Genomic DNA, 12548 nt, shown 5'->3' with positions numbered 1-12548 from the left:
TAGCACAGACAAGCATACATATGTTTTATATAAATTAATATAGTCTCTCCCATTTACTTTCTTGCCAGAGGCATGCTGTTTTATTAACAGAGCTAGCTTTGGAGTTTTTTGATGCTATTTATTACTTCTGAGGTTTAAAATTTTTATTTTCAGCTTTTTCCTGTACTATTTCCTTCCTTTCCTTCACCTTTCTTCAAGGTTACAATGTTGATCTGGGTTTTGATTTTTGTTGTTGTTGTTGTTTTCATCTTGTTAAACTGAATGATGAGGTTATTCATATTAAATCGTTTTCCTTTTTGAATATATACACTTAGGACAATTTATTTCCTTCAAAGGAAATTTTGCTGCCCCTATAAAGATTTGACATATGTAGTGTTTTTTTTATTGTTCAGTTCTTGATACTTCATAATTTACATCATGGGGATCTATGTCTTATTTATGCATGCTCCTAAATATCCATACATTAGGTTTATTCTTTTTGCTCTTGTAGGCTAATTTTACTGCATTTTGGTAAGAATGTGTGATCAGCATTCTGCCGCATTCTCACAATTTCTTCAGCTCTGTTTTCCAGAAACATTGTCTAAGATTCAGTAAGCATATTTTCATGTCTTGGAATTCTGTTTACTCTTATCTCAAGTTCTGCCTGGTTTCAAGATACTTCCCAACTTCTTCATTGAGGCATTTATTCTTTCTTTTATACTCACTTCAAACACAATTTTTCTGCAATGTTGGAGTGTTAATTTCTGGAAGAGGCGATTCTGGCGTTTAGGAGACATGCTTCCTCCTGTCAAGCCCCACTTCCTGTCTATGGTGTTGAAGGGGGTTCGTCTTCCCCTGGGCCCTGTGTGTTCTCTGTGGGATCCAACAGGCTGGACTCTGGGAAATCCTGTCCCAGAGCTGTGAACACCGTTCCCTCCAGGAACTTAGCACTGCAATTCTCTCCAGAAGGCTGTTTTCAGATTAGCTCTTTGGCTCAGGGTGCTTATACCAGAAAGATAGAGAGAAAGAGAGACAGACAGAGAGAGGAAACAGATCCCATAGGTACCCATGCTGATATGCTTTTTTATTTATCTGCCACCACGAGACACAAGCAAAGACAAGACTTTCCTTTTTCTTTTCTGGTGCCCCCTCCTGGGCCAAAAGGCAGGATGTGCTGAGAGAGGGGCCCCCTCCACTCCAGGTGGTGCCATGGGCAGTCCCCTGCCCCAGTGCACACCATGGCTCTGCGCCCAGAGGCCCCTGCCAAGAGGCTACATGTGTACCTGAGGAAGGGACGCATCCACTCATTGGGCTCTTACATTACTGAAAGATCTATCAGTTCCTCTGGTTTCTTTCCCTCAGCTCGAGTTTCTCCCTTCTGAGCAGGCACCCTGCCCTGGCTGTCATCTTATCCTTCTTCCCCACTCCTCCCTGTCGAGGTACAAACACTCACCTGCTTGGTCTCCTCTGCGTCATCCTCAGCCAGTCCCCCTCCTCTAATTCCTCTTCCCCTGCAGACAGGACTCCACGCTGCCTGAGGAAGAATTAATTCCAACACTCATCTTCCTGCTGCAGGGACTTACCATCCAGGAGAAAATACAAGCTCCTTAACAAGACAGAGGGGCCTCCCTGGTGGCTCAGTCGGTAAAGAATCTACCTGAAATGTAGGAGACCTGGGTTTGATCCCTGGGTTGAGAAGATCCCCGGAGGAGGAAATGGCAACCCACTGCAGTATTCCTGCCTGGAGAATCCCATGGACAGAGGAGCCTGGTGGGCTGCAGTCCATGGTTCGCAAAGAGTCGGACATGACTGAGCGACTGAGCAAGCACAGCTCAACAAGACAGAAGAGGCTCCTTTCACCAGCCCTCCAGCTTTACTCTCTTGGGCATCACTGTCTTTTTCTTTAAAACCCCAGGAATTCCACAGTACTTCAAGTTTCTTGAAAATGTAGTGTTACTTCCTGCCTCTCTGAGTTTGCATATGCTTTCTCTTTTTTATCTGAACCAGTAAGGGGGTTGTTAAATTCATCAACCAGTCCTGTATGCCAAAGGTTAAGTTCAAAGGGTCATTACTAAAATTTAAACATGAAACAGGAGCCAGAAACTTATGTCCAAGAAGCCAGGGGGTTTTGACTTAAGAACAACAGTTGAGATCCAATAAATGGTCTCCCCTATTCAAGAAGATTAAATTTTTACTTTTAAAATATATTACAGATTTTAGGCATGTTTTTGTCTTATTTATTCTGCTCAAACAAGATAAATGATCATTCCTACTAGAAATAGTTAGAAAACTATCAGTATATAGATTATCAGGCTTATCTTTGTAGCTAATAATACTGGGATAATTTTATGGGTAGAAATATTCTTGAAGTTTTGGATAAATAACTCTTATGAGCTATTTTTAGGCTTCTGCTGTTTTAATTGGAATGGATATCACAAACAGTTTTTAATTTATATAATGGGTTTTAAGGCCAAAGAGAATTTAATGAATCAGACCCAGATTTCTTCTGAGTTCTGTTGTCACACTATTTTATAGGAGTTATAATTCTTCTCAAATTCTAGCAGTAGTGTTCGATTTTTCTTCTTTTAAAATGCCTAAATTTCCACATCTGAGAGGCAACCCACAATGTGGACACAGACCAAAATGGCCCCGCTTCTCATCGCCACAGGCTGCATGCTCTCCTTTAGCTGTATCCATTTCCAGCCGATAAATCCTCATCAAGAAGAAATGTCTTCTAAATTCGTTATCACTCTTGGATCTAAACATTCGGCTTCTCTCCCTTTGCAGGTCAGAATCTGGCCTTGGATCTTATGCTGGTCTCCAAGGATGACTTCAGAATCCTAGGACTTCAAACCACAGGACACTGAGCTAGCACCTCAGCTAAGGTTTATTTGAACAGAAATAACAGAAATAGGAGACTATACAGATTTTATCATTTTCTTCTGAAAGTTCAGTTTCCAGGTGATGCATTCTCATTAGTAACAGGAAGCAACCCCATAATTCCAGCCTGGCCATGAACTAAGGAGCATGACTCCCTAACATTCTTGGTGCCACCAAGCGTCAGGGGAAATGGTGGGTATCACCTGGCACCCAGCTGCACACCATGGAGTCACGCCCATTTGGACAGCACCATAGAATTCACATGGGCTTTTCAACTCATCTCCTTGCTTGACAGAAGCAGTCCTGCCAAATGACATAGCAAAGAGTACTATACCATATTGTAAATTAAAAAAAAAAAATTAAGTTTCATGACTTCCTAAGACAATGCATCTGTTAATAACACAACTAGTCTTCCGCACATCCCTGATGGAAGTCAGTTCAGAACTTGCTCCCAGGCCTCCTCCATCCACAGCCCTCCTTCTCTAGGCAGCTTCCTAATAACTGCTCAGCTGCTTCTTTTCTGGATGAAGCAACAATCCAGCTTGTGTGCCACCCACTGAGAGGAACTGGGGGCCCAGGGTGCAGCCATGTCCTGCCAGGGGACAGAGCTGCATCCTCAGAAGGAGGAGACTTGTTCTTAACCTGCCTCCCTGCCGGGGCCTCATTCAGCCTACCCTGCTCCCCAAAGCTATACATTCATCAAGTCATCCCCCTCAGCCATATCTTCAAGATCTCTGCATTCGTGCCAGCAAACTTTAAGTTTTTAAGGACAACTCACCTCAGTTTGGGACTTACCCAGGTTGAGGGCAAATTTTATTTTTTTTAATTTAATTTAAAAAAATTAGTACAGAACAGAAATAACAAGTCTTCATATTTTAAAAAATACATCCCTGAATGTTGTTTAAAATGAAGAACAATCATACTTCTGCACGTGAAGCAATAGCCCAGACAGTACTTGTTGTTATTGCTTTTCTCCAAGTTTATTCTGTTGTAATTGGCATATGACATTGTCTTAAACTGTGCAACATAATGCTTCACTATTTGTGCACATTGGGAAATGATCACAATAGCTTTAGTTAACATCTACTACCTCACATGGTGGTTCTTTCTTGTGGGGACAACTCTCAAGAGCTACTCCTTAACACCCAGCTTTCAAACATGAAACACAGTGTTATCGACGTAGTCCTCATGCTGTACACTGTATCCCCAGGACTCACTTGTTTCATCAACGAAAGTTTGAGCCTTTTGACCCCCTACCCCATTTCCCCAGCCCCCACGCCCACCCCTGGCAGCTGCCCATCTGTTGTTTCTATAAGTTTGGCTTTTTTAGATTCCACGTATAAGTGGGATCATATAGTATTTGTCTTTCTCTGTCTGACTCATTTCACTTGACGGGATACATGTCCGTCCATGTTGTCCCAAGGATATATAACCAAATTTGAAATACCTGAGTAACAATAAAATATAGCATTGTTGTAAAAATAACTCTAAAAATGTTAAATGAAAATTAGGAAAATTTTTGTAACTTATATCACAAAAATTTGATATCTTTTAAACATATAAAGTATCTAAAAATAGAGGAGAAAAAGCCCAACAGTGTTACAGAAAAATGTGCTGAAACACAACTGCTTAAAAAACGGAAATGGCTCCCTATGAAAAGTTGTTCAGGCTTTTAACAAATCCCAGATGGCTCAGTGCTAAAGAACCCACCTGCTAATGCAGGAGACAGGGGCTTGATCCCTGGTCGGGAAAGATCCCCTGGAAAAGAAAATGGCAACCGACTCCTGCATTCTTGCTTGGAGAATTTCATGGACAAAGGAGCCTGGTGGGCTATGACTTAGCGACTGAACAACACATGAAAGATAATAAAAAATATATATCCCAACTACATGGAGATATTTTGTTAAGAAATTACTGTTTTTAAATTATAATATTGATGAGCAAAGGAGCTTTTCTTCCCCCAAAGACTGACACATGGAGAAAGCAGGAGCCGTGCATTTTATTTCTGTTTACCTCAGAAGCTTCTTAATAAATATCTGATTAACAAGTATCAGAGGCGATGATTGGGTGCTGATGCTGTAGACACAATGTGTATTTGTTACACTCCAAAGTTGCCGCAGCCGTCAGGACTAGAAAAAGGCAGTGGACTGAGGCGTGCCAGTGGGGAAAAGAACCTGTTATTTTCTGTGCCTTGAGGTGATTCTATTGCTCAGGAACAGTACATTCAGTCATCTTCCCGTCTGGGGACAATTTTGAGGGACAAAAAGCACTAGTAATTCTTTACTGAAAAAAACAGCAGCAAGCCTATTTTCTGCGGCAGGTGTTTTTCTGGCCGTCACCTGGTACTTCAAGAGAAAGCTTCTTGAATCATGCGACCATGTACCTAATTCCAGGCACTGCATCCTCTCCTTCTTAGATTAGTAAAGATCACAAAGTGATTTTTTAATCAACGCAGTCAAAACAAAGGTTTAAAACAAAACAAGTGTTAAATCGTCTTTGAGCGCTGCCTGTGAGACGCGGTGGCAGGCTGAGGGACTCAGCCTGATGGGGAGGGGAGGAGCTAAGACCACCAGCTGACATGAAAAATGTCTCCAAGATATTTATTTTTAAATGTCTTCTTGCAGGTCTGTTCATAAGCTTTTCACATCGAATGATATAATGAAAAGGCTCAGTTCCAAATATTATGACATTTTACGCAGTCATTATTTAAAATACTTCTAAAATGCCAAAAGGAGCATAACGTTAATGAGAAAAAAAGGAACTTTGCATAATCTTGACAGAGCTAGAATAAAAAAAGATAATCCCTGGCAGGCGGGCAGGTGAAATCTGGAGATGAAATCACCTATTGAAGAGATGTGGTACTCAGAAAGATGCACACCCATACTAGGAAAATAATGTTCTTATTTTCTATGAGTTGTGAAGTGAATAAAATCCATAAAAAGAAGAAAAGTTTTGGTATTAATAGCAAATTTCATTTTTCTAGTTTTGGCAGAAGACTAGGTACAAACATTGTTAATAAGCTATTAAATATGTCGTTAGTTGAAACTATTAACAGAACATTAAATAGCACCAAGCCATGGCACTTCCCAGGTGGTGTTAGTGGTAAAGAATCTGTCTGCCAATGCAGGAGACTTAAGAGACATGGGTTCGATCCCTGGGTTGGGAAGATCCCCTGGAGAAGGAAATGCCAAGCCACTCCTGTATTCTTTCCTGGAAAATTCCATGGACAGAGGAGCCTGGCGGGTTACAGTCCATGGGGTCACAAAAGAGTCAGACACCACTTGGTGACTCAACAACAACAAACCTGCATGATGGAGGGGTGGGGACAGGCTGAGAACACAGCATCTGGAACTCAGAGATCACCTAAGGGATGTGATCCTCCCAATCACTTTGCAAACTCCATCAGTGGTGCCCTTCCTGTGACCCATCCCCAACTGTAGTGGTTGCTATTGTTGCTGATGTTGTTGTTGTTATAGACAGATTGTGGAAACTTGTCATAGAGATGCATTTAACTATTTTATCCAATTAAAGACTTCTCATAATTAAAACTCAGAGAATGCCAATTTGTCAGACATTAAGTGGTTCACAAGATATAAGTTTCTCACCATCTGGACTTTGAATCCTATGTTGCAGCAAAGAAACTGAGGTGGGACTGAACTGGTCTCAGAGATAGTCCACAGCTTCAAACTCCAGTTGGACGCACACCAAGCACACTGCCACCACACGTCACCTTTGTCCCCTTTACAGAAACGTACTGATGCACTCGTGGGTTTCAAGAAATTGCAGAGTTGGTTAGCAGAGATGATGTCACGCCTTCCAGGAAGGCTCACAGATATTTGTAAGTGGTTCAATTGCCTTTGCTGCCTCTGGAGCACAGACTCCCAGTGTTTCTGAACGACCATTATTCACCCAGCCAGTGGTTCAGGGTGAGCATGCCCACCAAGAAGACAGAGGGTCTCCAGGACAGCAGTGATGGGTCCATTAATTCCAGATGTCTGCTAGGGATCTGGCCATGTGGCTATGACCAGACAGTTTTAGTAACAATCACTCCAGGAAGGCATCCTCTCTTGAATGGGTCATCAGTGATGTAAGTTTCAGGTCACCCATGAAATATACTCTAAAACTCTCCCTAATGCCTGTGATTTCAAGACCAGAAGTTCTAGCCATGTTGCTGGAGTTTCCAGAACTCCTTTTAAGGTTGTTGTTATTGTCTAGTTGCTCAGTCACGTCGGACTCTTTGAGACCCCATGGACTGTAGCCCATCAGGTTCCGCTGTCCCTGGAATGCTCCAGGTAAGAAGACTGGAGTGGGCTGCCATTTCCTCCTCCAGGGGATCTTCCTGACCTGGGGATCAAACCTGTGTCTCCTGCATTGGCAGACGGATTCTTTACCACTGAACCACCTGGGAAGACACTTCTAGGGTCGTACTGCAACATGTTTTTATACTTTGACCAACAATCCATGTATTGAATAATTAACAGACTACTGTGAATCATATCATTGTGACCAATTAAATGTTTATATGTACATATATATACAGTTGGATTGTCTCCCTTTCAGTTCGTTATTTTTAAAATCAAAGTTTGGCATCCCTGGGATACAGGGAGCTTCATCTTACTCCATCTTGCCCATGGTGACCCCACTGAAATTGTAACATAACGTAAAAGTGATTGTAAGTCTTTAGAAAATTTGTTCTTAGATTTCCCATCACCATAAACCTGTTTAACTTAGGCTACCTGGGATACGTCTCTACTCTTTGATGTTACAAAAGTGTTTGCAATCAAGAGCAAAGCTAAAACAAAAACAATTGTGAACAGTTTGCACTCTAAAGGGAAACAGTTATTGAAGCCTCTAGTTGTCAGCCAAGGCATCATTAGTTATGCCCAGGGAGACATGCACCTGTTCACACGGCAAGATCAAGAATTGTAATGAACCACACTACCGTTACTATCAGAAGCATGATTTTCATAATTTAGGAGCAATTTTACATCTGTTATATTTCATCTTGCATACGTTCAGAGAGGTGAACAGTATTATCTATATCTTATAGAGGAAAATAGCAGTCTGGGAAAGACAAAATGGTTTGTCCAACCCACTTGGCCAACAAGTTGAAAGCTGACATCAGAATGTCATTCTTGGGACTTCTCTGGTGATCCAGCGGTTAAGATTCTATGCTCCCAATGCAGGGGGCTGTGGTTTCATCCCAGGTCAGGAAACTAGATCCTACAGGCCACTACTAAAAATTCATATGTCACAATGAAGGTCTCAAGTGCCACAGCGAGGACTCGTCACAGCAAAAAAAAAAAAAAAAAAAACGTCATTCTTCTTATCACCATCCTTGCAAGGTTTAGGAAGAATAATAACAACCTATGAAAGAATGAGGTGGTTTGTGCCCAGCTTCCCTCTGCCCAGCCAATCTGCTCTAGGCACCGAGAAGGCTGGACCAGCGCACATTGAGAGGGTTTCTGGAGCTCGCAAAGTAGAGAATCCTAACCAGACAGCTGATCACTTTTCTGTGATCGGACATTATATGCTTTGTTATTAACAAAATCTTTATTAAAGATTCCATTATTCAAAAACCTCAAGAGTTTTGGAAATTGAAGGAGACAATATAAAAGTGACTGAGTGACTTTTTTGACCTAGACTGTAAATAGAAAAAGTGACTTTGCAAACCCATTCAGGGCTGTAAATGGAGTAATGCCGACTGGAAAGATTTTTGAAGTGTGAAGGCTCTGTCTTCCTTCCTGTGAATGCGGTTCTTATTTCAAGGCAAACATACCTTCCCAGGAACCACACATTCTTCCTCTGGGTTAACAGCATCCCCTCCACAGATCCATTAAAGTCTGTGCTTCTCACAGCCTTGGATTCATCTCTTAACCTACGTCTCAATAGCAAAATGGATCTTTCAGGAAAAACTTTATACAGGAGGTTTCCCTGGTGGTTTAGTCAGTAAAGAGTCCGCCTGCAATGTGGGAGACCTGGGTTCGATCCCTGGGTTGGGAAGATCCCCTGGAGAAGGGAAAGGCTACCCACTCCAGTATTCTTGCCTGGAGAATTCCATGGGGTTGCAAAGAGTTGGACATGACTGAGAAACTTTCATTTCATTTCATTTTGGTTCAGGAAGACAAGGAGTTTTGCAAATCAGCCTATTCATTGGGGAGGACATCGTGCACCTAAGGAACACCCCCTGGCTTCCAGTTCTTTCTGGTAAAAGGGATGCTAACAGCAATATCTGCATAGGTATATATTCCCCTTGTTCACCAAGGAACCTAGGTACATGCCTTGCACACAAACATAGAAAAATACCCAGAAGGCATTTTAAAAATACATTTTGTTGTAGTTAATGATTTGGATCACTGTCAAAAAAAAACTTTTTATTAAACTCGGCTTCACAAAGTCTTGGTTTTCACTTACTTGGTAATTTTCACTGCATGCATACACAATGGAGATACATTTGCAACCAAACTTCCCTCCTACTCACTAACTTTAAGATGTTCTTTGAAAAAAACAGATTTACAACCCTTATTAATATTTTAGTTAAATCCATCAGAATGTTGGCCTCTCGTGATTGCTTCATTGAAAGTGAAAGTGTTAGTTGCTCAGTCGTGTCTGATTCTTTGCAATTCAGTGGACTTTAGCCCGCCAGGCTCCTCTGCACATGGAATTCGCTGGGTAAGAATACTGAAGTGGGTAGCCACGCCGTTCTCCAGATCTTTCAGACTCAGGGATCAAACCTAGGTTTCCTGCATTGCAGGCAGATTCTTTACCACCTGAGCCTACTTCGTTTATTCTTCTTCCCTACCTCTCAGAACACACCAAACTTTTATTTCATAATTGAGCATTCAGAAATTTTATCCAATTTATCCCCTTTTCCAATCCTTACTGTCTTAGGGATGTATTCTATTGACTTACTCCCCAATAGAGTAAACTGTTGATCATGACACTAAAAGCTGTGATATGCTTAGTGCTGCCAGTTTTCTACAGAAATGAATGTTCTAATTCCCATCAAGTCTTTATTGATAAAGTCAGCAAAAAAAGACTAGTGACAATATATGCAGTCAATTCTCTCTAACTAGGATGTTTTCCATGAAACATCAAATTTCTAATGCCACACCATGCTGTTCTGATTATTGTATAGTATTTAAAAATGGGTAAAACATCACAGTCCACTCAGGAAGCAAAACTTCAAATTTAAAGACTAATGATCTTTCCAGAATACTAATGTTCTGGCAAGATCATGTATAAACAAGGATGAATCCTGACCAACAAAAGGACGGAATTCTACTTCCAAGTGGCCAATGAGTTATCTACCCAAGTACAAATGAGAAGTAAATATACTCCCAAAAAGCCAAAAGTAAAATAAATGATTCCAGTCTGCGGAACTGTCTCCCTGAAGGATGGCTCAGGAGTCGGAACTGAAATAGACACTTCTGATCAGGAAGCTGTGAGACCGGAAATGTAATCACGTTTTCTGCCCATTTTGTTTCATGAAACTCACAGGTGTCACATATGACAATGAGATAGCCACAGGCATTTAGGAGGGTTTCAGCACCCTGAGCGGGGGACTCATGCTGTCCCCACCCAGTTACTCTCTAGAGTCTTATTGGTCAGCAGTGGAGGCAGAGGGTGTGCAGGAACAGTTGGACAATGGTAGCTTCTCTCTCTGGTATACCACCCTGGGCTCAGGCCACCCTCATGGCACTGCCCCCTCTGTAGCCATGGACACTCACCTGATAAGAGGAGAGCTTTCTCCATCCATGATGGAGGAGACACAGGTTCTACATGCAGAGACACTTCTGTCATGGGCCTTCTGTTGCAGCGAAGACTGGTGGTCAATAGGGCAGGTGTGGCCTGGCAGAGGTTTTAGTATAATGGCCCTAAGGAATCTGTCACTCTGTGCATGCCTGTAGCTGTGCAAAGATTGAGCCCCATTCTTCTCTTTTGATAAAATCTTAGGCACAGTTTAAAGATATCCACCATTTAAAGATAAAGATATCCCAGTTGGAAAAGGGGCAGCTGTCTGGTGTGATTAGTTCTAAGGGCTAGTAGCCTAGGATACAATCCTTCATCAGATATTTGTGGGGTCCTCCTGTATACCAGACACCCCAAGCCCCCAGGATTGTGGGGTCAACAGAACAAAATGCTGCTCTAGAGTCTGTGGGGGAGAGAGCCAGTAAACAAATAGACCACCAATACGTACGCTCTTGGAGGGTGTGGGTTCGACAAAGGACATATGGTGAGAAATGAGACAACAAGTGGGTGGGGGGATGGAAGGAGCTGGACGCCTGCAAGTGGCCACCAGAGCCACGTGTGCAGGTGATACCAGAGCCTAGATCTGATGAGAGAGAATAGGCCCCCTGGGAAGGTCCACAGGTCTAAGTGGATAACACCTGGATCCTGGAGCACCCATGCTGCATTGCTGACCATCTGCTCTATAAATAGCTCCTCAAATGTGCTGCAGTTAAAACATACACACATGCACAACGCTGAGAAATTTTAGCTTTAAAATCCATGTTAGACACACCCAGTGCCTGCACCCAAGGCACAGCAAATCCTTTTTTACAGAAGTTCTCTGTCTTTCTGTTGGATTTCCACAGTCTATTATATAAAGTGTATCTTTTAGTGACCAAGGAATTCACCTTCCAAAGAAGAATACTCTGACCTGGAATGACTGGTGAGACGGGAGAGGTTACAGCTTTTTCCTCTTGAACCACTAACCCCAGTGTTCTCTTCCCGTCCTGAGCTTCTGCAGTCTTCAAGTCTTTTAACTCCTCCCATCCATCTCTGCCTGATAGGGGTATAAAGTGAGTCGCTCAGTCGTATCCGACTCCTTGAGACCCCATGGACTATATAGTCCATGGAATTCTCCAGGCCAGAATACTGGAGTAGGTAGCCTTTCCCTTCTCCAGGGGATCTTCCCAACCCAGGTATAAATATTGCTGAATATTTGTCAACATCAAGGGCATTGAGGTTTAATGATTTATTATCCCTCTAATTTTTAAGAGGGATTACAAACTTGAAAACAATTTGAAGGTGAGAAATACTACATTAAAAAGTTAAATAGACTTCAAATTAACTTTTCAAATTCAAATACAGTCTTTTAAGCATTTAATTTGCGTTTTAATTTCTGACTGTGGAAGATCATTCAAAAGTCAGTTGTTTACACAACATTCGTGACCTTGGTGCCAGTAAAGAGCTAGCTACTGACAACCACACAGAAAACGGTTGCGTCTACAACTCCTTAAAGCTAATGGGGATAACATTTGTAAACATGAATCTGTGTCATTGGTAAAATATTCTGGATAAAGTTATTCCTACATTCAATACTTCTGGTTGCTTTTTGTGGAGGATGTATTTTAAGCAGCAGCAAAGACTGGGCATTAGAGAGATGAAAGGTGGAATCAAATTTTGTTTTTTTACTCCCAGGCACAGTACAGGAAATAGATGTGACACAGAGGAAGAAGCATGCTCTGAAGAAATGGTAATATACATTTTTCCTTCCTTTTCCCCATCTGAGGATACTTAAATCCCCCAAGGTCAGGCTCATAAACTTGAAAACCTCTAAAGTCTCAATTCCTGGAGCATGGTAAGTACTTGGTAAATATTTAGAAAATTGATGGAAGGGAGGGAGTGAGGCAGATACTACATTAATATAGCATGTGTTCCAAACTGTGTATTGAGAATGTTAG

This window comes from Bos taurus, chromosome 14 (assembly GCF_002263795.3).
Source record: "Bos taurus isolate L1 Dominette 01449 registration number 42190680 breed Hereford chromosome 14, ARS-UCD2.0, whole genome shotgun sequence".
NCBI lineage: Eukaryota > Metazoa > Chordata > Mammalia > Artiodactyla > Bovidae > Bos > Bos taurus.
This window is presented reverse-complemented; position numbering follows the sequence as displayed.